The 26,662-nt window shown below is 43.7% G+C and overlaps 1 long non-coding RNA gene across 2 annotated transcripts in view; it reads right to left on the bottom strand.

Annotated features, from left to right (window-relative positions):
• Window positions 1–2,845: 2,845 nt before the first annotated feature.
• The window catches only part of LOC141981518 (uncharacterized), a 63,810-nt gene continuing 39,993 nt past the window's right edge, over window positions 2,846–26,662 (bottom strand). Inside the window, exons 1-3 of one of the 2 annotated variants that reach the window (XR_012637810.1) lie at window positions 17,092–17,159; window positions 8,987–9,115; window positions 2,846–3,198 (exon numbers count right to left, since the gene is read on the bottom strand). This is a non-coding gene — a long non-coding RNA (uncharacterized LOC141981518). Of the gene's footprint in view, window positions 3,199–8,986; window positions 9,116–17,091; window positions 17,160–26,662 lie in introns of those variants that run through there. The other variant, XR_012637809.1, reaches the window with a different exon arrangement.

Here is a 26,662-nt window from a genome sequence, read left to right as displayed (position 1 = left end):
CATGGGCGCACCTGTAATATTTGAGGTATAAATCATATCCCTGTTGTGCAGAGAATTAACTGTCTGAGATCTGAGCTCGACAGTAACATTCAAATCACAGAAGGCTGTCTTGGCCCAACACAGTGAGACAGCCAAAGTTTAGTCTAGTTCAAGTGTTTTCCTCTTTAAGGATAAGCCAAGTGATTTGCTAGGTCAGCTCATCTGAATTGGTGGTGGGGCAAAATAAGCACTTTTCCCTCTTAATTATAGTCTTTCTATTACATGATTTAGGTTCCTCTTTCCATTGTTTGTAAAACAGGATAGTACTGCATAATAGCATGTAACTTGATACTGCGGCAGGAGGGGCTGTTCAGCCAAGGCAAGCCCAAGTAGAAAACAGCTCTTCTCCTAGCCAAACAGCTGAACAGCAGCAAGGAAATCTCCCCATCTCCCCCCTCTTCCACTCAGCGCTGAACTGTGCTATCCAGAGTAGGAAAGGCCAGTAGGCTGTCCCACACGCTGTTCGTATGCAGCTAATTACGGCCATGAGACTCTTGTTGGCACAACTGAACAAACTTCACACTGGTGTGTCCTGACTGAGCTAAGCCTGTTATGCTTGGCACATAGTCCCTGATTTGCGTGTTTATTTATTTATTTGCTTTAAGAAAAATAAAGAGAAACTCCCCCCTGCGATTTCAGTTTTTAGTCACTAAGTGCCAAACTTTGTAGACTTCCCTCAGACAAAATGCCCACTGATTTCAATGGAGTGTTGCCTGAGTAAGGCCCACAAAATTGAGCCCACAAAATCAGGCCCAATGTCTCTCAGCCCATATCTACAGTACAGGCATTACAGCAGCACATGTAGAATAAACGCTTCCTACAGTGACGCAAGGGATTTTTCCATCAATGTAGAAACTCACCTCCCCGAGTTCCAGTAGGTTTCACCCCTGAGCACTGTAGCTATGCTGACGTAACTTTAAGTGTACGACCAGATCAAAAATAGGATGATATCAGCAATCATTCAGTACTTCACTGGCTACTCATTGTTCTGAACTGGGGGGGAGAGAGGAAGGGGTAAGAGGTTATGTCAGACAAAAATAAACTTTGATTTATATGTCCATCCTCAGAAACCTACATGAGGGAGTCTGAATATGGAGCCTTGGGACAAATTCTGCCCTCATTGACATCATTCCATTGCAATTCCATTGAAGTCAATGTGCTTGTGCCAGTGTAAAGCCTTGTCTGCAGACTAACTGCACCATTTTACTTTAAACTGGTTTAGTTAAAGCGGTGCAAACCCCTGGGTGGACGCACTCATTTCAGTTTAAAAGTGATCTACTTTTGTTTATCTCAGACCTGGTCCTAATCAACTTAAGCCAACCCTAAATAAATGTCCAAAAAGATGTTTGTATTGGTTTAACTAAATCGGTTTTAATCATTCCTTTTGCCAAACCCGTGAAACTTTCTAATATAAACAAAGTCTTGGGTCTGATCTACACACACTGAACTAAACTAAGGATATGATTTTAAACGGATTCAGATAAAGTGTTGTAAAACTTTTCGTGGACACTCCTATTGGTTTAGGCCAGACTTATAGCAGGGGTTACCTTACATCCCTCAGGCTTAGTCTACATTAAAAAGTTAGGCTGACCCAGCTACGTTGCTCAGGAGTGTGAAAAATTGTATGTCCCCTGCTCTGTTTTACCCACATTCTGCCATAATATTTCATGTTATAGCAATCTCAGATGATGACCTAGCACATGTAGTTCATTTTAAGAACACTTTCACTGCAGATTTGACAAAATGCAAATAAGGTACCAATGTGAGATTTCTAAAGATAGCTACAGCACTCTACCCAAGCTTTAAGAATCTGAAGTGTCTTCCAAAATCTGAGAGGGATGAGGTGTGGAGCATGCTTTGAGAAGTCTTAAAAGAGTAACACTCTGATGCGGAAACTACAGAACCCGAACCACCAAAAAAGAAAAATCAACCTTCTGCTGGTGGCATCTGACTCAGATAATGAAAATGAACATGTGTCAGTCTGCACTGCTTTGGATCATTATTGAGCAGAACCCATCATCAGCATGAACATGTCCTCTGGAATGGCGGTTGAAGCATGAAGGGACATATGAATCTTTAGCGCATCTGGCACAGAAAATTTCTTGTGACGCCAGCTACAACAGTGCCATGAGAACGCCTATTCTCACTTTCAGGTGACATTGTAAACAAGAAGTGGGCAGCATTATCTCCTGCAAATGTAAACAAACTTGTTTGTCTGAGTGATTGGCTGAACAAAAAGTAGGACTGAGTGGACTTGAAGGCTCTAAAATTTTACATTGTTTTATTTTTGAATACAGTTTTTGGTACATAATTCTACATTTGTAAGTTCAACTTTCATGATAAAGAGATTGCATTACAGTACTTGTATTAGGTGAATTGAAAAATACTATTTCTTTTGTTATTTTACAGTGCAAATACTTGTAATCAAAAATAAATATTAAGTGAGCACTGTATACTTTGTATTCTGTGTTGTAATTGAAATCAATATATTTGAAATGGAGAAAACATCCAAAAATATTTAAAATAAATGGTATTCTATTATTAACAATGCAATTAATTGCGCGATTAATTTTTTTAATTGCTTGACAGCCCTAATAAATATATAATTAAATAACATCACCTAGCTCTTATACAGTGCTTTTCACCAGCAGTTCTCAAAGGGCTTTACAAAGGAGGTCAGTATCATGATCTCCATCTTACAGGTGTGGAAACTGATGCACACAGAGGGGATGTGACTTACCCAGGTCACCCAGCAGGCCTGTGGCAGAGGCAGGAATAGGACCCAATACACATACTGATTCTGATTTCATATTGGGATACAAAAATAAAAAGCAGCATAATTAAGTTAAAGGAGTTAGACTGATGTGAATTAAATTAGAATCAGACCCCCAGAATTTTGCTCCACTCCAAGTACTCTCTGGTCCACAACTTTCAGACAAACCGTTTGTCTCCTTAACCAGAATTAGTGCTCTGTTTTCTCTGTCACTCACGAACTTTGTTCCACAGAGGGATACTGAATTCTTCATCAAAGAGGAGCGGACTAAGTCCAGCAGTGTTCTTCATAGTCTACCAATCATTAACTCTGCAGATGTCTTTCTGGTATCTTTCTTTTTTCTGTTATGCAGTCGGGATACCGCCATGCTTTCTTAAAACCTTTTCCTATTTGTTGAGAAAACAGAAAACTTTACAATGTTGATGAAGCTTTCCACAGGCATTGTTTGTTTGGGGAAGTGTGTTCTGAAGAGGGTAACACATTGTACCTTACACCAAGATAACAGCAGAAGAACTCTTCTGCTTGGTGAGAAGTGTAATCTCTCTAAATCTACAAGTCAGACAGGGCACTGATAGCTTTCTGAGAACTGCACAGACATTATTACATGTCTGGTAGTAAACCGGAAGAAGTTGTTTCTGTGTAAGTTAGTTATCACACTAAAGAAAGAGTTTCACAAATAGGTCTGTCTGAATTCTCTCCAAAACATTGGCTAGCCCAGTGATTCTCAGACTGTGGTCCATGGATCTCTCGTGGTCTGCTGAGAGCTGATTAGTCTCAAGGTGCTGGCTTGGCTCCTTTTTTCCAGCTTCTAAACTGCATTAAAAGTCAGCTAAAAACACATTAAATTTTCCTAATAGGAAAAACAAGCAGTTACCATATGGTAGGTTGTTATGTGATAGTCAATGGGAGGGGAGGTATGTGCTGTTGTGAGGGGGGAAAGAAAGAGGTCCTTAGTAGCATAAATGGGAGGGAAGGTGGTTCCTAAGTACTCTATCTGTAAAGTTGTGGTCCACACCATGAAAAGGTCTGAAAACCCTAGGCTAGATGGATTTTTCATTGCGCATATAAACAATACACTGTTACGTGGCTCATAGACACAACTGGCCGTTAGAGGGCAGCATGCACCTAGCACACATATTAACAGAGTTTTTCTTTCAGATTACAGGACATCCCAATAAGCAAAAACATAAGGGCTGAGGAAGAGCTAAGGTAACCTAAAAAAAAGGAAAGAACAGTCTCCCACTAGAAAAGCCATTCTTAGTTAAGCACCTACTCACAGAGAGTACAGTGATACGACATTACAGCATTTTTATTCCTAACACGTGATGTTGTATCTTTAGATAAGCCAGCCACCACCCTTCCCCAGCTCCTTGAGATATAAGGGAGAATTAGATCGCTGGTGAACACTGCTGGCTTAATGGCTGAATGGATGTCCTCAGTGAAATATTCACTCCATAGCTCCCTCTCAGCCTCAGGTAATGAAAATAGAAAGAAATACCCTGGCAGGCATTAACTGGGACATTTGTGGCTGAAACTTTGTTTTACAAGAAGCAATGAAACCTGATTGCACCTCCTGGATATAATCTTCATTGCTTTACGCAATACAGTTCTGACACTGACAGCTTGGCTGCTAAAGAGGTGTGTCATGCTCTGAGTCCTGTATTATTAGACTGCCAAATAAGTAAACAATTGCATTTTCCCATAAAACAAATGCAGATTAATGCTGTTTCTTCCTCAGTTGGATAGGACTGTTGATAGGAGCCAGGATTCTGAATGTCAATGTGATGGGTTGTTCCTTTATTCCATCTCTTTTCATCCACTGACATGCAATCCCAAGTGTCTCATGTTACGTACGTAGGATACACAGTGTAGAAATAAACTGGGATTAGTGAGTAAGCAATGATTTTGTTCAACTCACTAGAAACAGCATATTTGCCCAATCACATTGCCAACATTTTACAGAACTTTTGGAGCACAGGTCAGAGATTTGTAGCATAATGTGATATAAATGATTTCAAGTAACAGACACACCCAGAAAAATCTCTTAGACTATGGGTTAAATCCAGAGGCTGCTCACACACTGAGCCAGGAACAAACTGCACACAACTTAACAGGAACACTGGTGGATGTCAGACAGGGACCACATGCTGTTCCAATCAAGTACTGGGACACTAGTGAGCCATAGAATACCAGATGTGTTCCATGGTTCTGGCCACACAGTGCGAGTGCGACCAAGAATAAAGTAGGTGTGGCTAGCTCACAGGCCAGCTTCTTCCACAAACAAAAAAAAACCCTGGCCTGATATAACCATCGACATACCTCTTACTGATAATGCGTCACTTACTACAAAACAGAGTAAAGCAACACACTGTGTGCCAGGAATGTCTGTACCTCTCCACACCACAAGTCTACCCGGTGAAATGGCAGAACAAATGGAAGGGGACCCCCACCAGTTTAGGGCACAGATTGGTGACAGGCCAGTGAAGAATGGAAAAGATCTCCCATGAACCCTGCAGCACACAACTGTGCTGGACAGAAGGACTGCTTGTTCTGACACCAAGCCCTCCGCCTCAGGAAGGTGGAATAATTAAACTACAGATGTTCCTGTCCCACCCTCTACAGGTCAGTGGATTTTTGCCATGGAAGGTATGTCTACATTGCAATTAAAAACCCGTGGCTGGCCCATGCCAACTGACTCAAGCTTGCAGGGCTCAGGCTAAGGGGCTGTTTAATTGCCGTATAGACATTTGGGCTTGGCCTGGACGCTAGGACCCTGTGAGGTAGGAGACCCCCAGAGCTTCGGCTGCAGCCTGAGCCCAAACGACGACACCACAATTAAACAGCCCGGGAGCCCTAGCCCTCCGAGCCCAAGTCAGCTGGCACGGGCCAGCTGCAGGTGTCTAATTGCAATATAGACATACCATTACTGGCTAGAACGTAGGCCCGTTATTGTGCATGCATCTGGAGAAAGCTCACTCTGATATCTACTTTACATTCCCTTCTGCATATCATGAGAATTTAGCCCTCGCTGCACGTAGGGCACATTTTTTGAATGAGACACCACAAGTTAAACTCTTGTGAACATACATTCTCCTCATAGGAACACAGGACACAGCTACCGAGAGGGACCTCCTGCATCACTGAGACCAGGGCCCTGCTCTCACAGTCAACCCCACCATATAATCCCATTCATGAAGTTAAAAGATCCATCTTGAAATTAGTTAGGTTTTTTTGCCTCCACCGCTCCTGTTCTCAGGGCAGCCATGTTACTTACAACGACGGCAACCTGACCAGCTCCTGAAGGCAGAGGTGGTCTTCTCTGCAGTCTGTGCCATGGGCTATGTGATAAACAACTTGGTCATTAGAAATACCAGTCGCTGGTCATGTGGTGACCACGAAAACTGTTTGGTGACTGGCCTGCCAGAGGCCACAATGGCAGATCTCATGAATAAACTAGAAAAACTGCCACTGAGCGCCCACAGTCATGGTACCTTGGTAACAATGGGGTAAGGAAGTGTAAGAGACGGTCCTGGAAGCTTAATTTCCAATGCATTTTACATGCAAAATAACGGTCTTAGTGCAACAGTAGAGTTGAAATGCTTAAATGTGCAAGAGTAAGGAAAGTCAAAATTATTGTGCCATAGCAACCTCACGCTTGTTTAAAAGTCCTATCAAGTTGAATTAGGAAAAATCAACAGGGCTGTATAGAAATGTAATAGGGTGCTATAGAAATTGATGACAGAATTTAAGAGCTCCTGTACAAGAATGTAGCCAGTTATAACCTGTTCATCATCTCCATTTATCTGAAAAATAAACACATTGTTTTCGTCTCATCATGCCACATATAGCCTCAGTAAGATTATGCAATTACTCACAAACGTCACTGCTCTCCTTCCTCCTTTACACCTCTCCACCCGCCTTGTTCCCCACCCACCTCACTCACCATGCTAAACCCAATATTCATGGTTTTGGGCCCTGGAATTCTCAAACGGGGTGAAGGGGTCACCCTTTGTGCCACATTTGCATCTCCTGGATTCTGGGATGGGAACTGTTTTCAGCATAATTTAGAACAGTCCCAGGGGCTGCTCTAATTTATGCTCATCTGCAGTAACCGACTATGGTCTCTCGCAAAATCTCAGACCAGCCAGAATGTAGTTCACTCTGGCCACACACCTTCATTCCTCCCCACAACACAACCTGTCCTAGACCCCAACCCACATGCTCCTACATCAGGGATGCAAGGGTGGGTGACATAGGGCTGTTCCATCAGCTTTACATTACTACAGACTCTTCCTTTTCCAAGGGAGACATGCACGGGCTTTACAGGCAGTATATGCGAGCAGAGTTGGTGTACAGGGGATTCAGGAAACCCCAGAATCAGAGTCCTTGTCTTTATCTGTACAGGGAGAGACACCTAGAGCTTTTCTGGCAGCGTTAAAATGCGAAGTCATAATGATTAGTTTAAAATTTCAAATCCAATATTGCCTCAGACTAGATTTTCCATAGATGTTCTCTATGTCAGAGGTTTGGTGTGTTTGCAAAAGGTGGCTCCCACCAAGCACACACTGAAGCAGCAGCACCATGACCCTCCAAAAGGAAGTAGAGTGCCCTTCTATCCATGCCCAGCCAGCTCAGCCACTGGTCGCCAGGGGCCACTCTCACAGTTGCTCAGCAGCAGCTAGCAGCCGTGTCTTGTCACTGTCCTCCCCTGCCTCTGCTCCCACTCGCAGCTGCTCCTCTGGCCAGTGCAGCTCACCAGGGAGAGCTGAAAGGGAGGCACAGAGAGCTGGAGAAGAGGAGGAGCAGAACCGGTGCTGATCTGAAACCTGGGGATGGGGGGGAGAAAAATGTGCTGCTACCCCCCCTTGCTCCTGCTAAGTCTGTGGTGAAGATGGTCCATTGCTAAGAAGGAAGATGAACTAGCCCTCCACTGCCCCTGACTACTCCCAGGCTTGAGGAGGTAGAAAAGGCCCCTACTCTTTCGATTACCCTTCAGGCCCTGCACTGATATCTGGGAAATGGAAAGGGCTGGGATAGAAGTCACTGGGAATTATGGGTGCTCAGCTCCTCTGGAAAAATCAGACCACTTATGTTAGGTGCTTGAATACAGATGGAGATGCTGAACTGTAGGCACTCAAGTTTGAATGTTTTCCCTGAACTGACAGGGGCAGGAACAGATCTTTGCTCTCCCACAAGTAATCCTGGTGGAGGGAAGATCCCCCACATTCCCCCAACTTCCTACTACATAAGGGATAGAGGGGTTGCATCTTTGGAGCTGCCAGTGAATGCAGGAGGGCAAGTGAGGCCAGGCAGAACCCCACGCTCCAGAGAATCCCTGCTGACAACACTTTCCTTAACATGGATGCCATCTGGCAGGCTGTACTCTCCCTGGCTCTCATAGAGAGCCAGAAATCTGTGCTGTGGAGTGGGCAGGATGAAAAAGAGCAGAGTGAAGGGCAGCCTATTGGAACAATTACGATAGAGCAAGATGATTTGAACACCTTGATAGAGGAGAAGAGGAAGGGAAGGAGCATTGCCAACTCTTGTGAGTCCTACGCTCTTTGGTGGGTTTTTTAAAGCTCCAGATCCTGGGGTCTTGTGATTATGCAACAATCTTTATCCAGCTTATCCTCATCCATCCCTCCACGAACGCAAGTCAACGCCACACCATTCCGTTTTATTGAGAGTATGTTCTTTTCATTTCTGGTCAGAGTTTTGTCATGGAATCAACCCAGCATGTTTTCGGTCTGCCCAGCGGTTGCTTGTGGTCTCCGGGGAACCAGTCACTGATGCGGGTTGTCCACCTATTGTCTTGCCTGCTGACTACATGACCCGCCCATCTCCACTTCGTGTCGTACATCATCTGCACTACAGCGGTCACTATTTGTTGCAAGTCACAACACAAGAACACTATCATCTGATGCAACATTAGTTTTCATATTTTTTAAAAGTAAGTTTGTGTCCCTCATGATCACAGAAATGCTTGAAACCATAAACCTAAGAGATTTAAATATCAGAAGACAAATAAAAAGAACCCCCAAATTTATTATTTTTTAAAATATTGTGATTTTTTAGACAATCTCACGATTTTTGAAAGCTTCGAGTTGACAATATTGATCAAGGGTAGATGGAGGAAGTAAAAAATAAATCAAACTAAATAAGATGTGTACCTACCTTCACCTCCAATATTTTGCTTATCTGTTTCTCCATTGGTCCGCCTGTCTTGTCTATACAGATTGTAAGCTCTTTGGGGCAGGGACTTTGCCCATCTCTGGGTTTGTACAGTGCCCAACACATTTTCAGCTGTAATATAAACAATAAAAATAATAAATACAAATAATTAAAGACAACCCTAATTTTACCCACCTCTAAAATGGGTATAATACTATTGTGAGAATGGACTGGTCAATACTGTACTTGCAAAGTACTTTGCAGAGGAAAATTTTTGTATAAAGTGATAATTATTACAACTTTACAAACCTGGACCAGGGCTCAAGAAGAAAGGGGCTTTGTTTATGCAAATATAACACAACAGTTTAAGTTTCAATAAGAGCTAGTGCATTGTATGCAATAGCACGTTTCTGTACTTTCCCCACACATGTTCATCTACATACATTGAAACTCAATCTGATGATAAATTTCTTCTCATATAATGTAATCCCGTAGCACAAATCAAGATTAATTGACAATCCTCTGTCCAGCACAGCTGCACACATGGTCAGTACAGCACAAATGGGGGCTGTCTGCAAATCACTAAGTAGCAAAGAGCAGACCTTGGATTACTGTGGTCTACAGTAATATATCACTTTCCATAAAAAGAAAAGAACATTGTGCTCTCTCGCTCTCTTTCCCACCACCGTTTCACCCCAGCTAATCAGGTTGCCACAGCAAACTCTCTCATCCCCCAACACTTGCATTGCAGCATGAATATTTTTGAATCCTGAAGGGGTTCTACTGCGCAGTCCTAAACCAAAACCAATAAGGGAGAGGAGAGGAAAAGACTCTTTAATAAAAACCCCAGGAAGAAAACTAATAAAAGTCTAATGGCCATTCTTTACTAATGGCTTCAAACTACTCTCCTGGAGTAGAGACAGATGCAGGAGCACCAATGTAAAACAAACAGCCAGTTCTACTAGAGCATGCCTCTTTCCTCGAGTCCCCAGTATTGTCTAAAATTCCACCTTCCACCCTCTTTCCCCAAACCTCACTGAACGTTTTAAACGTTCTGTGTGAGTTATAGCCCATTTCCAGTGATATTAACAATTTAGGATGTATGTAAAAATTATCTTTCAATACCAAGTCTAACTAGGTACTTATATGGCCCTCATCACTGTAATAACTGAGCACCTCATAATCATTAATGGATTTTATCTTCATGACACCGCTGTGACATTGGGAGGTATCATACCCATTTCATAAATGGGGAACCAAGGCACAAGGAGACTATGTGACTTGTCCAAGGTCACACAGGAAGTCTATGTCTGAGCCAGGAATTGCACCCCAGTCTCCTGAACCCCAGCCCAATGCCATACCCACTAAACTGTCCTTCTTAACTCATTTTGTACTCATTCTAAGTACTGTTTCATAGCAGTAGTAGTGTAACTATACACTGCACTTTCTACTAACATGCTTGCCCTAAAAGGCTTACACATCAGCAGTCAAAACACAGACATATTATAGCTAGGGAGATGGATCTGGTTACTCTTGAACTTGGAAGAAAATTCAGATCCAGGACCAAACTTGGTGGCTCAGACCCATTACAAAAGCCAACCGGAGAGTTGATATATTTCTGATCAGATTATGGGCTGTCCTCCCTGTGCATCTCATCTGATTCACAGCATTATCTATCTACAAGAGGACCTATTTCTGAGCAAGATAGGCAACTTTCTGTAGTGAATCACATAGTAGTTCTTGTGCATTACGGAAAAGGTTTTTCCTGTGCTTACATGTTTTCTGTTTAAACTTCTGTTTGGCTTGATATGCGTGCATGCACACACATACACATACACACACCCCATCTGTTGTCTCAACATTCTTCAAAGTTATTTTGCTTTCTGAATTCAGAATATAATGTGCAGGCTCTCTGCTGTGCAGTGAAAATATTCCTGGCAACTCTACTCTTGTGTCACTCACTACATCTGACCCAAGGCCCTTTCAGACCAAATTTCCAAACGTGCTAATCACCCTCAGCACTCTCCATGGATGCATCTCTGGAGAAATTCTACATGCAGCAGATCTGATAAAAAAAAAATAGCATGTCCGCTTTAACTCTCAAAGTACTTTTTCCTCCAAGTTACATGCACACACACACGTGCAAATGCCCCAAGTGTCAAACAGTCCTGTCCCTTCAGAACCTGCAGCCACAGAGAGAGAGGTGGGGATTTATAGCACAAGGTTTCACAGAGCGTAACTCTGAGTTTCAGGGATCAAGGGTTATGACATTTTTATGGTCTTTTTCCCCCCCTCACATGAATATGAAGCAACTGTAAGAAACAAACATCTGGTTTCACTTTTCTTTTCTCCACCACTGTTCCCATATGATACAACCTTAAAACTTGCCAGTGTTCTGGTCCCTGACAAAATTAACTATTTGTGCCAGCACCCTGTCAGGAGCCAAGCTCTTTCTAGATCATCACTGTGAGAGTATGCTGCACTGGAAAAAATAATACTTCCATCATCACTAGAATGCAGGGGCATCCAGACTTTGTCCAACCAACAGCTGCACTGGCAACTTCCCAAGAAGAAGACCAAGCCCTTCCTTTAATTTCCATAAAATAGAATGTATCGCAACCTTGTGGAGGTGCGGTCTGCAAAGGTCCCAGAGTGCAATGCTCCATCTTGAGCTGAATGGCCTAGCTGCATTTCCATTCTGTGACCTGTAGTCTACACGGACTGCATCTCCATAACACAGATGAGGACAGCTGCAGACCACACTGTGGAGCTCCCTGGCGGGTAGCCACACTTGGTGTAGCATTAGAAAAGCAAACTAATAAATACAGAGTGGGTGAGGTCCACCCCTCCTTACCTTTGATTTATGTTTAACATTGCCACACCGGGAAGGGATTCTTTGCAGCAACATGTCATGTTTTTCTCATTTCAGAAAAGTGTGACACTGGCAGGCCAGGTGCCAGCTCTTGCCAAGACTGCAGGCATAGCTAAGAACTGACAAACTAATACCTGGGGACCAGATCAGTGCACCTCTAGGTTAGTTTTGCTCAAAATAGGTATTAGTCTTATAAGAATGTATTTAATGTTCAGACTCTAAGATTTGTGGCCCAGATTCCCTTCTAAAGTCTGCTCTGTGCAGGAGAGGAGGGGCCCATAAGGCAGCCAGTTATGGCTCCCCGGTTCTTATAGCATATCTGCACCAGCCTTCACCCCAACATAGGTTAGAATAGGCTAGGAACTTCTGTAACTTAACCCAGCTGGTAATGGTCCCCAAGAGACCGTAAACCAGCTGGGGCTGGTGGAGCACAGTTTTGCTTTGGCCCTGACCCCCAACACGACCACTACACTGGAATCCAAGCCAAACTTTGGATCTCTATTTGGATTTCAATTTCCCCAAAGCTCAGGGGTGTCTGGATGCATAGTTTTTAGTTCAGCCCAAGTCTATTCAAAGTGAACTGTGATCCAGAAGAAAACCTGAAAGTCACTCAAGTTTTCCTCATGGCACAGCGATACACTGCCATGCAGCAGAATTTGGAAAAGAAACTCAGAAGACGAGAGGCTCTGAGGCTGATCTGTTGAAGGTGGTCAAGTTCTTGTTTCCCACATATAAAAGACTGGTATATTGACATGGCAGAATTTGTTTCCATATGAACATCTGCTTCATTAGATTAAAGACAAAACTGAAATATGGGAAAGAATCTCTCTCTTATCCAAAGGAAACACAGATATACATATGATTGGCACATGGGACTGTTAGAGAGACTTTATGTTTAGGGGCAGGGAAAGAGGTGGTTTAGCAGTCCTGGATGGTTTTGCAAATTGGGTTTTGTTGTTTATTCACAGTTTGATATATAATAATATTTTGTATCACTGTTTTAAAAACCCAGTAAAGTGCTCAAGATGTGCACCATAACGCTCAGAAACAGAGCTGTGGCTGTTTGTTTGTTTCCTTAGGTTGGCCAGTCATCACTCTCCCTTCTCATGTTCAAATCCCTTGAGCGGAAGAGGTGTACTCTATTGATGCTACAACATGACAGGAGTGGGTTGCAATCTTTTAAACAAGATCTTCAAAGTGAATTCCCCTAACTTGGAAAGTTTACTCTCCAAAACTATTGAAAAGCAGCAATGAGAGGTTAGGCCCCTACAATACCCATCACACTCCCACCTCCCATGCTCCTCACTTTATTTCTCCCCAAACTGGTGAAAGAGAAAGAGGGATCTCTCCAGCCTTGAGATAAGCAGCTGGTAGATAATAAGTTAGCACATTTCTTTTAATTTGGAATGCTCTGTACAGCTTCCCGGTACCTTTCGATTTAGGCCACATTATCACAGTGAATAAGTACTTATACAGGGAGAAGATATCCGATAGTAGTGGAACTCTTTCATGTAACAGACAAAGGCAAAATAAAATCTAATGACTGGATGGTACAGTAAAAAAAATTCAAACCAAAAATCAGACAAGTAATCATATGGATAACTGACCATTTAATCAGGAACTGGTAAATTCATCATCACTTAGAGTCTTTAAATAAACTAAGAATGAATGGCTTTCTAAAAGATATGCTCTTGTTCAATCACAAGTGCTTGGGCTTGATAGTGTTCTCTTACATCGTACAAAAGAATAATTCCCTCCACTGTAGTAATTATAGAGTGAAAATCTACGGTCAAGAGGTCAGAATAGATTGTCTGGCCTTAAAAATCTATGAATACAAATGCAAGTTGTCATGTGATGAAAAACTGCAAGGGGGGGGGGGGGGGAGGTCTGGGATTAGAAAAAAGAGTCAGTAGAATTTTCAGTGGCTGAGAATAGCCTAACAAGGGCTAACAACTTGAAATGACCGCAATATGCTGAGTATCAGTGGAGAACTGTAGAATACTCTCAGCTCCTATTGACACCCCTGGGAGTTGAAGATCCTCACCAGAGGTGCTGAACACATTACAGGACTGAGTCAAAATAAAGGAAGAACACACTGAACATTAGAAACAAATCCTAACAGCTTGGGCCCGTAGCCAATGAAATTATCCTTTGAGCAAGGAGATTGAGGCCCTATATGTTTAAGGATAGATTATTTAAAACTTGAAGAGCTTGTGCAAAGGGCAATCCTGCTTCATGCCAGGGGATAGAATAGAAGACCCAGGGCATCTTTTCCAGCCCCATTTTCTATCTTTCTATCTCAAGAAGGCAAAGCGTCCTTCTTGATTATGCCAGTTAAAAACATCACGCCCCCTACTCTTATTCTTTGTTTACTTTTTTCCCCTCTTAGCAACTGCAGAGTTGGATTAACCTGATATTTCCAAGCATGCAAGATCATTTTTCTTTGAAGGCACTGGCGTGAATCTTAAATCACTTGCTTCTCTCATACTTAACATCAGAGTAGTGCACAGCTGGAAATATTGCTTGACAGTCCTCCATTCATGTCAATCTGACTCTCACTCTCATATTTATAAATCCACTGGGTTACAAACAACACTTCATCAGTACTGTGCCAGAGAAAATAGGTGTGCCAGGTGCACTTCTGAAGAAAAAGCGATGGCAAAAGAGGAGAGGGGATATGGAGATCATTTTAAAATCTCTCTGAACCGTTTCAGAGTAAATAGGTGAAGGGAAGTTTGGGAAGTGTGCTCAGATACCGTGGTGATGGGTGACAATATAAAACCCTACAGTAGACCGGAAATACAAGGAGGAAATAAAGAATGGAAAAGGGGGAAAGATGAGTGAGGAAAGGAGCACCCTGTTTCCATTTAACAGTAGCCACTGGTGCCCGCACATTGTATGACTGGGGCAGTTAGACCATACACCAGGAGAGTTGGGCTTCCCATATGTCCCAGTGCCCAGAGAACTTATGCCTGAAATGGCCTCATTTTTCATGTCCTCACTCAAAATGTTCCCTTCCAGGTATTTTCTTTTAACTACAAAATGTTTGTTCAAGACATATTCCTACGCTGGTATAAAATGATTTGTTTTATGGCTTGTTTCACTCTCCTCACATAGTGAGCCTGTGTTTCATGCCAACCTTTGTTTAAAGCCAATGCTTGTCATAACTGTCAGGTGACATTGTTGTATCATGGGTGAGTAACTGAACCAGTCTAGTCAGTGTAAAACCCTTGTTCTGGCTCCCAGAGAAGGAAGAGGGAGAGCTTATGGTCCCTCTGTCCCTCACTTCTCTCCTCACCAGAACCACAAGGAGGAGGGAGCACAGAACAGAGAAGCAGTGGGGAAGAGACAAAGCTCAACCTCTCTTTGATCTGTTCTCCTGCTTCAGACAGAGGAGAACAAAGGAAGTAGCCAGAGCACAAACACTTGAGTAATTCACAACCCTTAAAAAATTCCCTAGTTTTTTAAACTGGGGCCACAAAAAAAGAGTCTAGTTTCTCATCAGCTTTCCTGTGAGCCAACCCCTTATAAATGCCTCCCATATCTTTAAATGTTCGTATTTATCTCATCCCTTTCTCTCCCGAGTATTCTCTAATTTGCTTTTGTCACTTTTGTCACCTGGTGCTCTCCATCCCTTCTATTCTCTCACACCTCCTCTTCCCATTCCCTTCCCCCTTTTCTTTGGTCTGCCTTTGCATTCCAATGTCCCTTCCTCATCTGCCTTCCCTCATCATCATCATCCTCCTCATCTTTAGAAGTCTGTAATAATTTTTAAAACTTCTTTGATGCCTCTTGTCCCCTAATCTCCCAAACTGTATGCTGACTGGATCCTGGCAGAGATTCTGCGTCCTGCCAGCTGATCCACAGGAACCACATATGCTTCTAGTCCTCCCAGTGGCTGAGCTGATTTAGTGGAGCAGAGAAGTCAGCAGATGTAAACACAGCAAAAACTAGAATGAGATTTAAACTTGGGGAGGTGGATTTGAAAAAGGCACAGTACTGAAGTCCAGTGGTACACACCAGGATATGGAAATCAGTACAGCCAAGTCCTTTCTCTCAAGGTTGTGGCTATAAAAACAACGACTAAAGCACAGAATGAAAGTGAGTGATGGAGATTTCCCAAGAGAGAGAATTTGCAAATTTTGCTTCTAGTTCAAACTACTCGGAGGTAGGACAAGGAAGGGGAGCTAGTGGGGTTAATTCATTAGACACATTAGACACAGTGGTATTTGCTTGCATTCTTCCTACTCCTCCCAAATAAAACTACCTCTCTCAAGCATCATACCCTGGTGAAAGACAAGACATCCTAGAACACAACAGACTACAACCCAAATCCTTTCCATTTCAGAAAAATTACATCAACAGAATAACATGTGATACAAGAACCATTTGTACAAGGAACAAATATTTACCATTACTCTGGATGGCTGCTACACTGCATTGCATTCTTTTTGGCAAGCTAGAGTGGGACAAATGTTCTCGGAACCAGATAAATAGAATTCTGCCCTCACAAACTACTGACAAACACTGCAGGCCACTGAACCCTGGGTCCTCACTGCTCCTCAGAGAGCAGGAGGCCTACACTGGTGAGGGCTAAACATAGAATTGGCTTCTCAAGTATTCTGAGAGGACAAAGAGCTACAGTGTTATATGAATAATCGTTATTAATAACTAACACAGATACCCAAATGCAGTGAAACCACCTCCAAGAGACATTCCCCTCTATTAACCAACCACTTTTAAAGAGCACCCTAGATTTCCATTGCAACTCGTTTAACTTTTAGCTAAATGCCACATCTACTAGGCAAACTAATTTTTCCTGGCCTCTTACACTAGGTCTCACTACAGCATGTAAAGGGAACTATTATATGCTGCTCCATTATATTGGGAGTAAACTTTTTTGCACAAGTATTACGGACTGCAAGTAAAGGTTATGTAACTCTGCCGTAACCACTGGACAACAGCAAGAACCAGGATTTCCTGGTATGCCAAAAATGGGATCTGCCGCTGCTACCTACAAGGGGGTGGGGCTGCCAACTGGTGTAACAGCTCTGGGTCATCTCCGTGCAGGGAGCAACAGGTGTCAGAGCTGGTAATTTTCCTTCTTGCCTCAGCTGCTCGAAACTGCCTCAACTGGATCAATGCCCACCCAGTTCCTTCTTTGGCTAGTCAACCAAGTATGCACAACATGAGCAGCTGCCAGCTACACTGGAAAATGTGCAGGTCTAAAGATCACCTGTGAGCGTGCAGCGTCTGAATGAGCCATGCTGCACGTCTCCTTCATAGAGCTGTGCTGCTAACTTATGTTTGAAAATGGTGACAGGAACTGCTGCTTTTACAGAAAAAAAAAAAAAACAGCTGATTGCAGTGCAAGCTGTCCAAACGCCCACCGTCAGAAGCTCAAGAGAGGATCTTCTGCCACAATGTCACATTTCCTATAGGGAGGGGTGAACAAGGTTGGATAGAATAAGAGACCATCCTCATCATGAACCTTCACCCATTTTTAGAACCAAACTGTACTAAACTCCTTCCCTCGATATTTTTTAGTTTCACTCCAGGACTAAAATCTGAAGTGTCAAAATACACCAGGAAAGGCATTCTTGGATCATTTGCAGCTGAAACTTGGCCAAATTCAGAGGTGATGTATCAGGTGGTGTCAACTAGACTCTCCTACACTAACTTTGACAGTCAAATTTAGACCTTCTTAATTTCACTGTACCCAAGCATATGCTCTTTGGTATATCAATTCCACAACTCTTAGAGTCCCTTAAGCAGCATTAGAGTGGGTGAAGGAGGCCAAGGGGAGTCAAAGCACTGGGGAGTCTCAGGGCTTTACACTTAAAACGGTGCAGCAATGCAGCTGCACTACCGCAGGTGCACCACTGCAGCGCTTCAGTGAAACTGATACCTACACACTGATACTCTCCCATTGGCGTAGGTAATCCATCTCCCCCACAGGTGGTAGCTAGGGCAACGGGAGAATTCTCCCATAGACCTATCACTGTCTACACCGGGGGTTCAATCGATTTAACTGCGTCAATCAGGGACGTGGATTTTGGATTTTTCACATCCTTGAGCAACGTAGTTATACCGACCTAATTTCCTAGTATAGGCCTGGCCTAATTTAGTGGATCTACAAGTCACCTCTGAATTTGGCCCTGTAAGCAGAATTACCACACCTTTCATGAGAAAGCCTGTTTTCCTGAGATTTACAGACCAGCTATGCACACTTAAGAAGTCTGGATATCCTGTAAAGCATCCCAGTTTTTAACTGCTTATCCAAACTGAACACGAACTCTAAATCTTTGAAGCTGCCCCATCCCTAGTCATGACCCAGCTGGCTTACAATTTCATGCAAAGAAAACTGATAAACTCACTTAGCCAGAGCTGTGGTTTCCTAGAGCTTGGAGCTCCCCCAGTTGCCATAGCAAATCTGAACTGCGTGTTCTCTCACTTCCCTCCCCCTCACCTCTCCACCCTGTTGTCCTATCTCAAGGTATTCCCAAATGCATCTGGCCCAAGTCACACTTTCTGAGCCCTTACAAGAATGTTGGATTTGCAGGCAGTTTATTCATGTGCTGTTAATTCCAGGGAAAAGAGTAGCATTGGTGTCATTATCACATTTATAAATTTAACTGAATTGCTCACATTAATACAGCAAGGCTCATGGCAATGTCTGATGCTGGAATGTTTTCTGAGCTGGGAGTGGCTAGCCCAGAAGCTTGTTTAACAAAGGCAGGAGAGACCATGTACTCACACCAAGTGATTCAGCTGATCTATTTTTAAGTGCTGTATCAACCAGGGAGCCAGAGGAGTGCAAACCAGTAGAGATCTAGAAGCAACAATAATCCTTGTATTCTTGCATCTCTCCAGTACTACTGTCTGCCTCTCAGCTGTCTGTTTAAATGAATCAGACCCAGTTCCTGCCATCTGTAACATTTGAGACATTATAGGGACTGGGTATTGTCCTATGCAGAATAGAAATCCACTTGAATAACTGTACTTTGTACAATACATTACCCACTTGCCATCATTTACAGCAAGCAAGGGTGATGTTTTAGGGATCTTTTTCCCCAGTGGGTGTAGTGATTCATAGAGACAGATTAGTGTGCTGGGTAGACCCTCTGCTTCTCTCAGCTATGAGTCAGAATCTTTGGGCCACAGGAGCATGCCTAAGATTCCAGACAAGCACTCTTCCAGAAACCTCCTTCTCCCTCTGAACCTCTGCTCTGCCTGTACCTTTGCTAATGGATGCTCTGTACAGTGTGGGTGTGGGACAGAAAAGGGAGGGAAATGTAGAACTTCTGGAGAATCTGCAACCAAACTCAGAAGTCTGATCAAAGGCTCTGATCAGTTTGGTCAATGATCCCCATACACACAAAGATGCTGTAACATAATTCCAGTGCTGGAAGTTTTTAATATTAACGTAGAAATACATTGGCAGCTCATGTACTCATGTTCTCCAAGATTGAGCTGTCAAAAGATGTATGTCTTTAAGCACTTTCAGTGTGCCCCATCACCATAGTCTCTAGAAGAGACGTACATTACAAACCTTTATGACACTATCCCTATTGCACTTTGGGTGTACACAAGTTAACTTGTATGCAGTGTTGATGTCGGGATATCAGAGCGACAAGATGGGTGCAGTAATATCTTTTATTGGACCAACTTCTGTTGGTGAGAGAGACAACCTTTCAAGCTACACAGAGCTCTTCTTCAGGTCTGGCTATTTTTCTTTTTCTTCCAGTGAGTGGGAGCATGTGATGATTTCTTGTCTGAAGTAGTCCCTTCCGGAGTATATGAGGTGCAGTACGTTGTTTTTCTGAAGTCCTTCTGCAGAGTTGTTCAACATATTGGGAGTAATATGTAGTGGTCAGAGGGTTATAGCTAGTGCGACCTCTGGGGATGACATTTTGTCTCTTGCATTTGCTCAGGAAGTAGATGTTGCTGTTAAGTTTTGCTTCCGTTTTCTCCATGTTCATAGAATACCAGGGTTGGAAGGGACCTCAGGAGGTCATCTCGTCCAACCCCCTGCTCAAAGCAGGACCAATCTCCTACTAAATCATCCCAACCAAGGCTTTGTCAAGCCTGACCTTAAAAACCTCTAAGGAAGGAGATTCCACCACCTCACTAGGTAATCTATTCCAGTGCTTCACCACCCTCCTAGTGAAAAAGTTTTTCCTAATATCCAACCTAAACCTCCCGCACTGTAACTTGAGACCATTATTCCTTGTTCTGTCATCTGGTACCACTGAGAACAGTCTAGATCCATCCTCTTTGGAACCCCCCTTTCAGGTAGTTGAAGGCTGTTATCAAATCCCCACTCATTCTTCTCTTCTGCAGACTAAATAACCCCAGTTCCCTCAGCCTCTCCTCATAAGTCATGTGCTCCAGCGCCCTAATCATTTTTGTTGCCCTCCACTGGACTCTTTCCAATTTTTCCACATCCTTCTTGTAGTGTGGGGCCCAAAACTGGACACAGTACTCCAGATGAGGCCTCACCAATGCCGAATAGAGGGGAATGATCACGTCCCTCGATCTGCTGGCAGTGCTCCTACTTATACAGCCCAAAATGCCATAAGCCTTCCTGGCAACAAGGACACACTGTTGACTCATATCCAGCTTCTCGTCCACTGTAACCCCTAGGTCCTTGTCTGCAGAACTGCTGCCTAGCCACTCGGTCCCCAGGCTGTAGCAGTGCATGGGATTCTTCCGTCCTAAGTGCAGGACTCTGCACTTGTCTTTGTTGAACCTCATCAGATTTCTTTTGGCCCAATCCTCTAATTTGTCTGGGTTCCTCTGTATCCTATCCCTACCCTCCAGTGCATCTACTCCTCCTGCCAGTTTAGTGTCATCTGCAAACTCGCTGAGGGTGCAATCCACACCATCCTCCAGATCATTAATAAAATATATTGAACAAAACCGGCCCCAGGACCGACCCTTGGGGCACTCCGCTTAATACTGGCTGCCAACTAGACATGGAGCCATTGATCACTACCTGTTGGGCCCGATGATCTAGCCACCTTTCTATCCACCTTATAGTCCATTCATCCAGCCCATACTTCTTTAACTTGTTGGCAAGAATACTATGGGAGACTATCAAAAGCTTTGCTAAATTCAAGGAATAACACGTCCACTGCTTTCTCCTTATCCACAGAGCCAGTTATCTTGTCATAGAAGGCAATTAGGTTAGTCAGGCATGACTTGCCCTTGGTGAATCCATGCTGACTGTTCCTGATCACTTTCCTCTCCTCTAAGTGCTTCAAAATTGATTCCTTGAGGACCTGCTCCATGATTTTTCCAGGGACTGAGGTCAGGCTGACTGGCCTGTAGTTCCCCGGATCCTCCTTATTCCCTTTTTTAAAAATGGGCACTACATTAGCCTTTTTCCAGTCATCCAGGACCTCCCCCGATCACCTCATTATCTTTGAGTTTTCAAAGATAATGGCCCATAGCTCTGCAATCACATCTGCCAACTCCTTTAGCACCATCTGATGCAGTGCATCTGACCCTATGGACTTGTGCTCATCCAGCTTTTCTAAATAGTCCTGAACCACTTCTTTCTCCACAGAGGGCTGCTCACCTCCTCCCCATACTGTGCTGCCCAGTGCAGGAGTCTGGGAGCTGACCTTGCTCATGAAGACAGAGGCAAAAAAAGCATTGAGTACATTAGCTTTTTCCACACCCTCTGTCACTAGGTTGCCTTCCCCATTCAGTAAGGGGCCCACACTTTCCCTGACCTTCTTCTTGTTGCTAACCTACCTGTAGAAACCCTCCTTGTTACTCTTAACATCCCTTGCTAGTTGCAACTCCAAGTGTGATTTGGCCTTCCTGATTTCACTCCTGCATGCCTGAGCAATATTTTTATACTCCTCCCTGGTTAATTTGTCCAATCTTCCAGTTCTTGTTAGCTTCTTTTTTGTGTTTAAGATCAGCAAGGATTTCACTGTTAAGCCAAGCTGGTCGCCTGCCATATTTACTATTCTTTCTACACATCGGGATGGTTTGTTCCTGTAACCTCAATAAGGATTCTTTAAAACACAGCCAACTCTCCTGGACTCCTTTCCCCCTCATGTTATTCTCCCAGGGGATCCTGCCCATCAGTTCCCTGAGGGAGTCAAAGTCTGCTTTTCTGAAGTCCAGGATCCATATTCTGCTGCTCTCCTTTCTTCCTTGTGTCAGGATCCTGAACTCGACCATCTCATGGTTCCCATCCACTTTTGCTTCCCCTACTAATTCTTCCCTGTTTGTGAGCAGCAGGTCAAGAAGAGCTCTGCCCCCAGTTGGTTCCTCCAGCACTTGCACCAGGAAATTGTCCCCTACACTTTCCAAAAATTTCCTGAATTGTCTGTACACTGCTGTATTACTCTCCCAGCAAATATCGGGGTGATTGAAGTCCCCCATGAAAACCAGGGCCTGTGATCTAGTAACTTCTGTTAGTTGCCTGAAGAGTTTCCATTTCAGATGCCAAGATTTTATAACTTCCACTGTTATATGCATGGTCCCAGGATATGAGAGAGACAAAGTAGGTAGGTGAGGTAATATCTTTTACTGGACCAACTTCAGTTGGTGAGAGAGACAAGCTTTCGAGTTTACACTGAGCTCTTCTTACACAGAGCCCTTCTTCAGGTTTGATGTAAGAAGAGCTCAGTGTAAACTCGAAAGCTTGTCTCTCTCACCAACTGAAGTTGGTCCAGTAAAAGGTATTACCTCACCCACCTTGTCTCTCTAATAAGTTAACTTGCTTTTTTTAATAGCCAGCTTGCAACCATATCTGTATATAGAAAAGAAATGTCTTGAAAACAAAAGCTGTGTGTGATCTGTGCAACAATCATGCTCTTCTTTGGTATCAACAATACATCAATTCACTCTCCCATGTACCCACACCAAAAGTCACATCAATCAACATTAAACCCTGAGCAATACAAGGGCATAAAGCCAGCTAGACTTTAATACCTCAAAATCACATAAGGGCATTCCATATCTGCAACTGTAAATAATTACTGCCTTATCGGCATAACATCAGAACTGGGTTACAGGGGAAAGGAGAGTACAGTTGCTCAATCCAAACAATTGGAGGAGTATCTGGGACCAAAGTAGTGCTGCATGCAACTTCCTCTTTGAGGAAGCATGACTGATGAAGGGAGCTGACTGATGTAGGCTGGGATTCTAATGGGGAGGGTGATGGGGGATTGGTGTTGCTGTGGATCAGATTGGATCAAGTACCCACCCTTTGGTGAACTGACACCTAAGGCACTTTCCACAGATCATTTCAAAATCTGTAGATCCTGATATGTGGCGAACAAGTACCTGCAAGTGCAGGAGAATCTCTGTACTGGCCTTGAGGTACAAATACCCATGCTGTGCTTGTGAACTATTCTCCTGGTAGCAACCCTGTGGTGGATTTTCAGCATGCTCCACAGGCTATTGTTGCCTAATTCCCCTAAACAGTAATCAGAAGAATAGGAGCACCTTGCACCAGAGTCAGACATCAGCGTCTGTACTCGGAAAGCAAGAAGACTGTTCTCCAGTTCACAGAGTCAGACACAGACAGTAATAAAATACACTTAAAAAAAAAAAAAAAGGAGTAGACATCAAAGTGAGTAACCAAGGACCCAGAAACGAATGGATTTCACACTTGGTTAATTGCGTGAATTAATTAAATGGAAGGAGCTGCAGGCATGTCGATATCAAACCGCTCACCAGCACAGATGGAAGCTCAACAATAAGTGAGAGTGTCACATGAATCTGATTTTGTGGCTTGCACTCTACATTTCCATCCCTAGCTCAGACTCAAACCCTAGCCTCAAGGTAAATGTCTGTATTTCATTTCTGTGGCCCTCTGCAATGTGCTCAAATCCTTCAATATCAGACACGTTTATGCCTGTTACCATCCTACTGCTTTTGTTTCCCCTCAGGGAAGGTAGACAGGAAGAAGAGAAGTTGTTGGGTTTTCATTTCACAACTCTCTCCACAAGCCACTTTTCTGCACACATGCCATGGTTCAGAGTCTCTCTCAAGTCACAGTACCAGGAACTGAGTGTTTACACAGTTCATTATCCTCTTTGCAGTTGCTATAGCAACCACAAGGGGTCAGCTTATAGAAGGAGAGGAAGTTCACTTTGGGGGAGTTCAGCTTTTCAACTGCAGAAGCAAGCATGGCTGAAAAACAAAAGGCCAGATGCTGGGAGGAAACACATTTTTAAAAGTTTCCTATGTGTAAAACCACCCAAGCTTTCTAAATCACCAGGAGATGCCACATTCCTTTCCCCTTGGTCAGAGAGATGCTCTGGTATTGCTGATGCAGGAGCTACATTTTCAACAGCCCTTCTCACTCAGATGCCTGTCAACATTTTAGAGTCGCGCAGTAATAAATCAATAGTCTCCGTGCCACAGTTTCATAAATGCTTCTAAATTTGCACCCACAATTTGGTGGGCACAAGTGTTTTGTGCCAGCAGGGCAGAACCTGGATGCTCAAAGGCTGTTTTCAGATATAAATGATGTAATTTATGGATACAAATTATACAGAGCCAAATGTTCTCTGTAGTGGAATTATACCAGTAGAAAATTTGCCCCTTCATGTTCAGAGTTGTGGGTATCTATTTAGGGCCACATTTTAAAAAGAAGACTCAACAGCGTGACTACGTTTGCACACACAACAATGACAGCATGATCAAAAATGTATATTTTAATTCCTTCAAAAATCAGACGCCCTGATCCTGCAGTTCACCACATCTGCATGGAGCCCCGCTGAAGGCAATGTAAACATTGGTGCAGCAGTCCTCCCATGTGATGTCAATTGTAGGACTGGATACATAATTAGGTGCCTAAACTGCCCCCAATCCTCCTCAACTATGTGCACAAAGGTAACTGGGATAAAATGTAATCCAGCTGCATCTGTAACCCCTACCTCCCACTGTCCAGGTGCCCCAGCCACTCTCCAATCCAATCCCTCAGATAGAGACAAACACCTACAAGATCTCTATCAAGAGTTCTTAAAACTACAATACCCACCTGCTGAAGTGAAGAAACAGATTGACAGAGCCAGAAAAGTACCCAGACGTCACCTACTCCAGGACAGGCCCAACGCCACGAGCCATCACCTTCAGCCCCCAACTAAAACCTCTCCAGTGCATCATCAAGAATCTACAGCCTTTCCTGAAGGACGATCCCTCACCCTCACAGATCTTGGGAGACAGGCCAGTCCTTGCTTACAGACAGCCCCCAAACCTGAAGCAAATACTCACCAGCAATCACACACCACACAACAAAAACACTAACCCAGGAACCTATCCTTGCAACAAAGCCCGTTGCCAACTCTGTCCACATATTTATTCAAGGGACACCATCATAGGACCTAATCACATCAGCCACACCATAAGAGGCTCGTTCACCTGCACATCTACCAATGTGATATATGCCATCATGTGCCAGCAATGCCCCTCTGCCATGTACATTGGCCAAACCAGACAATCTCTACACAAAAGAATAAATGGACACAAATCAGACAAGAATTATAACATTCAAAAACCAGTCGGAAAACACTTCAGCCTCCCTGGTCACTCAATTTCAGACCTAAAAGTCGCAATTCTCCAAAAAAAAAAAAAAAAAAACAAGTTCAAAAACAGACTCCAATGAGAGACTGCAGAATTGGAATTAATTTGCAAACTGGACACCATTAAATTAGGCTTGAATAAAGACTGGGAGTGGATGGGTCAGTACACAAATTAAAAACTACTTCCCCATGCTATTTTTTCCCCTTGCTGTTACTTACACCTTCTTGTCAGCTGTTTGAAATGGGCCATCCTGATTATCACTACAAAAAGGTTTTTTTTTCTCCTGCTGATAATAGCTCACCCTAATTAATTGGTCTCATTACAGTTGGTATGGCAACACCCATTTTTTCATGTTCTCTGTGTATATATATTTTCCTACTGTATTTCCCACTGCATGCATCCGATGAAGTGGGTTTTAGCCCACAAAAGCTTATGCCCAAATAAATTTGTTAGTCTCTAAGGTGCCACAAGGACTCCTCGTTGTTTTTTCAGCCAGTCTGTGTCACTGCCGCGGACCACATGTTCCATTCTTTTTCCAACCTGCCCACTCCCGCTCACCCTTCCCAACAAACTGAAAAATAAAAGAGCTTTGAGATGGTGTCCGAGGAACTCAATTCTGCCCCAGCTGTCCTGTCCAGCTCCCCACACCCCCCTTATGGAAGGGAGTAGGTGTTAGGAGGGTCTGTGCAGTGGGGACAGAGTTCACCCAGCATTAACGCTGCCCATGAGTGGAAGGCAGTGTGCCCATCAGCCAGCGTTCTATCATGGCGTGTGATGGGGTCAGTGCAGGGAACGTCATTTTGATGGGGAATAATTAATTCTTTGTACTTCTGCCTCCCTACCCCCATCTACATGGGGAAAGTGACTGTGTTCTGAAATCATTTTCAGTGACTTTGATTTCCACAGTGGCTCTCACCAGCATGGTTGGAGCAGTGGATGGACGGCACATGGGTCTACTCAAAAGGGTCCTGACAAGTCTGTTTGCCAAAACCCATTCAAAAGAAGCCCCTCCCCCTCTCCAGCAGCTGGCCGAGCTAAGTGAGCCCAGCCCAGATTTTCACTAACAAGGAAAATGAGTTCAAACCTGCTGAGTTTCCCAGCGTAGCTGGGCCCTGAACCCTCCCTTGGCCAAGGATTTCAAAGCACATATCCCCATCATTGTTCATTAACTAGCCCTCTCACACCCTCAACCCCCATGAGATGAGTGTGAGATATAAAGGGATCCTGTCCCCCAGCCCTGGCCTGGGACA

The sequence above is a fragment of the Natator depressus genome, chromosome 2, assembly GCF_965152275.1.
Source record: "Natator depressus isolate rNatDep1 chromosome 2, rNatDep2.hap1, whole genome shotgun sequence".
In the NCBI taxonomy this organism is placed as follows: domain Eukaryota; kingdom Metazoa; phylum Chordata; order Testudines; family Cheloniidae; genus Natator; species Natator depressus.
This window is presented reverse-complemented; position numbering and strand designations above follow the sequence as displayed.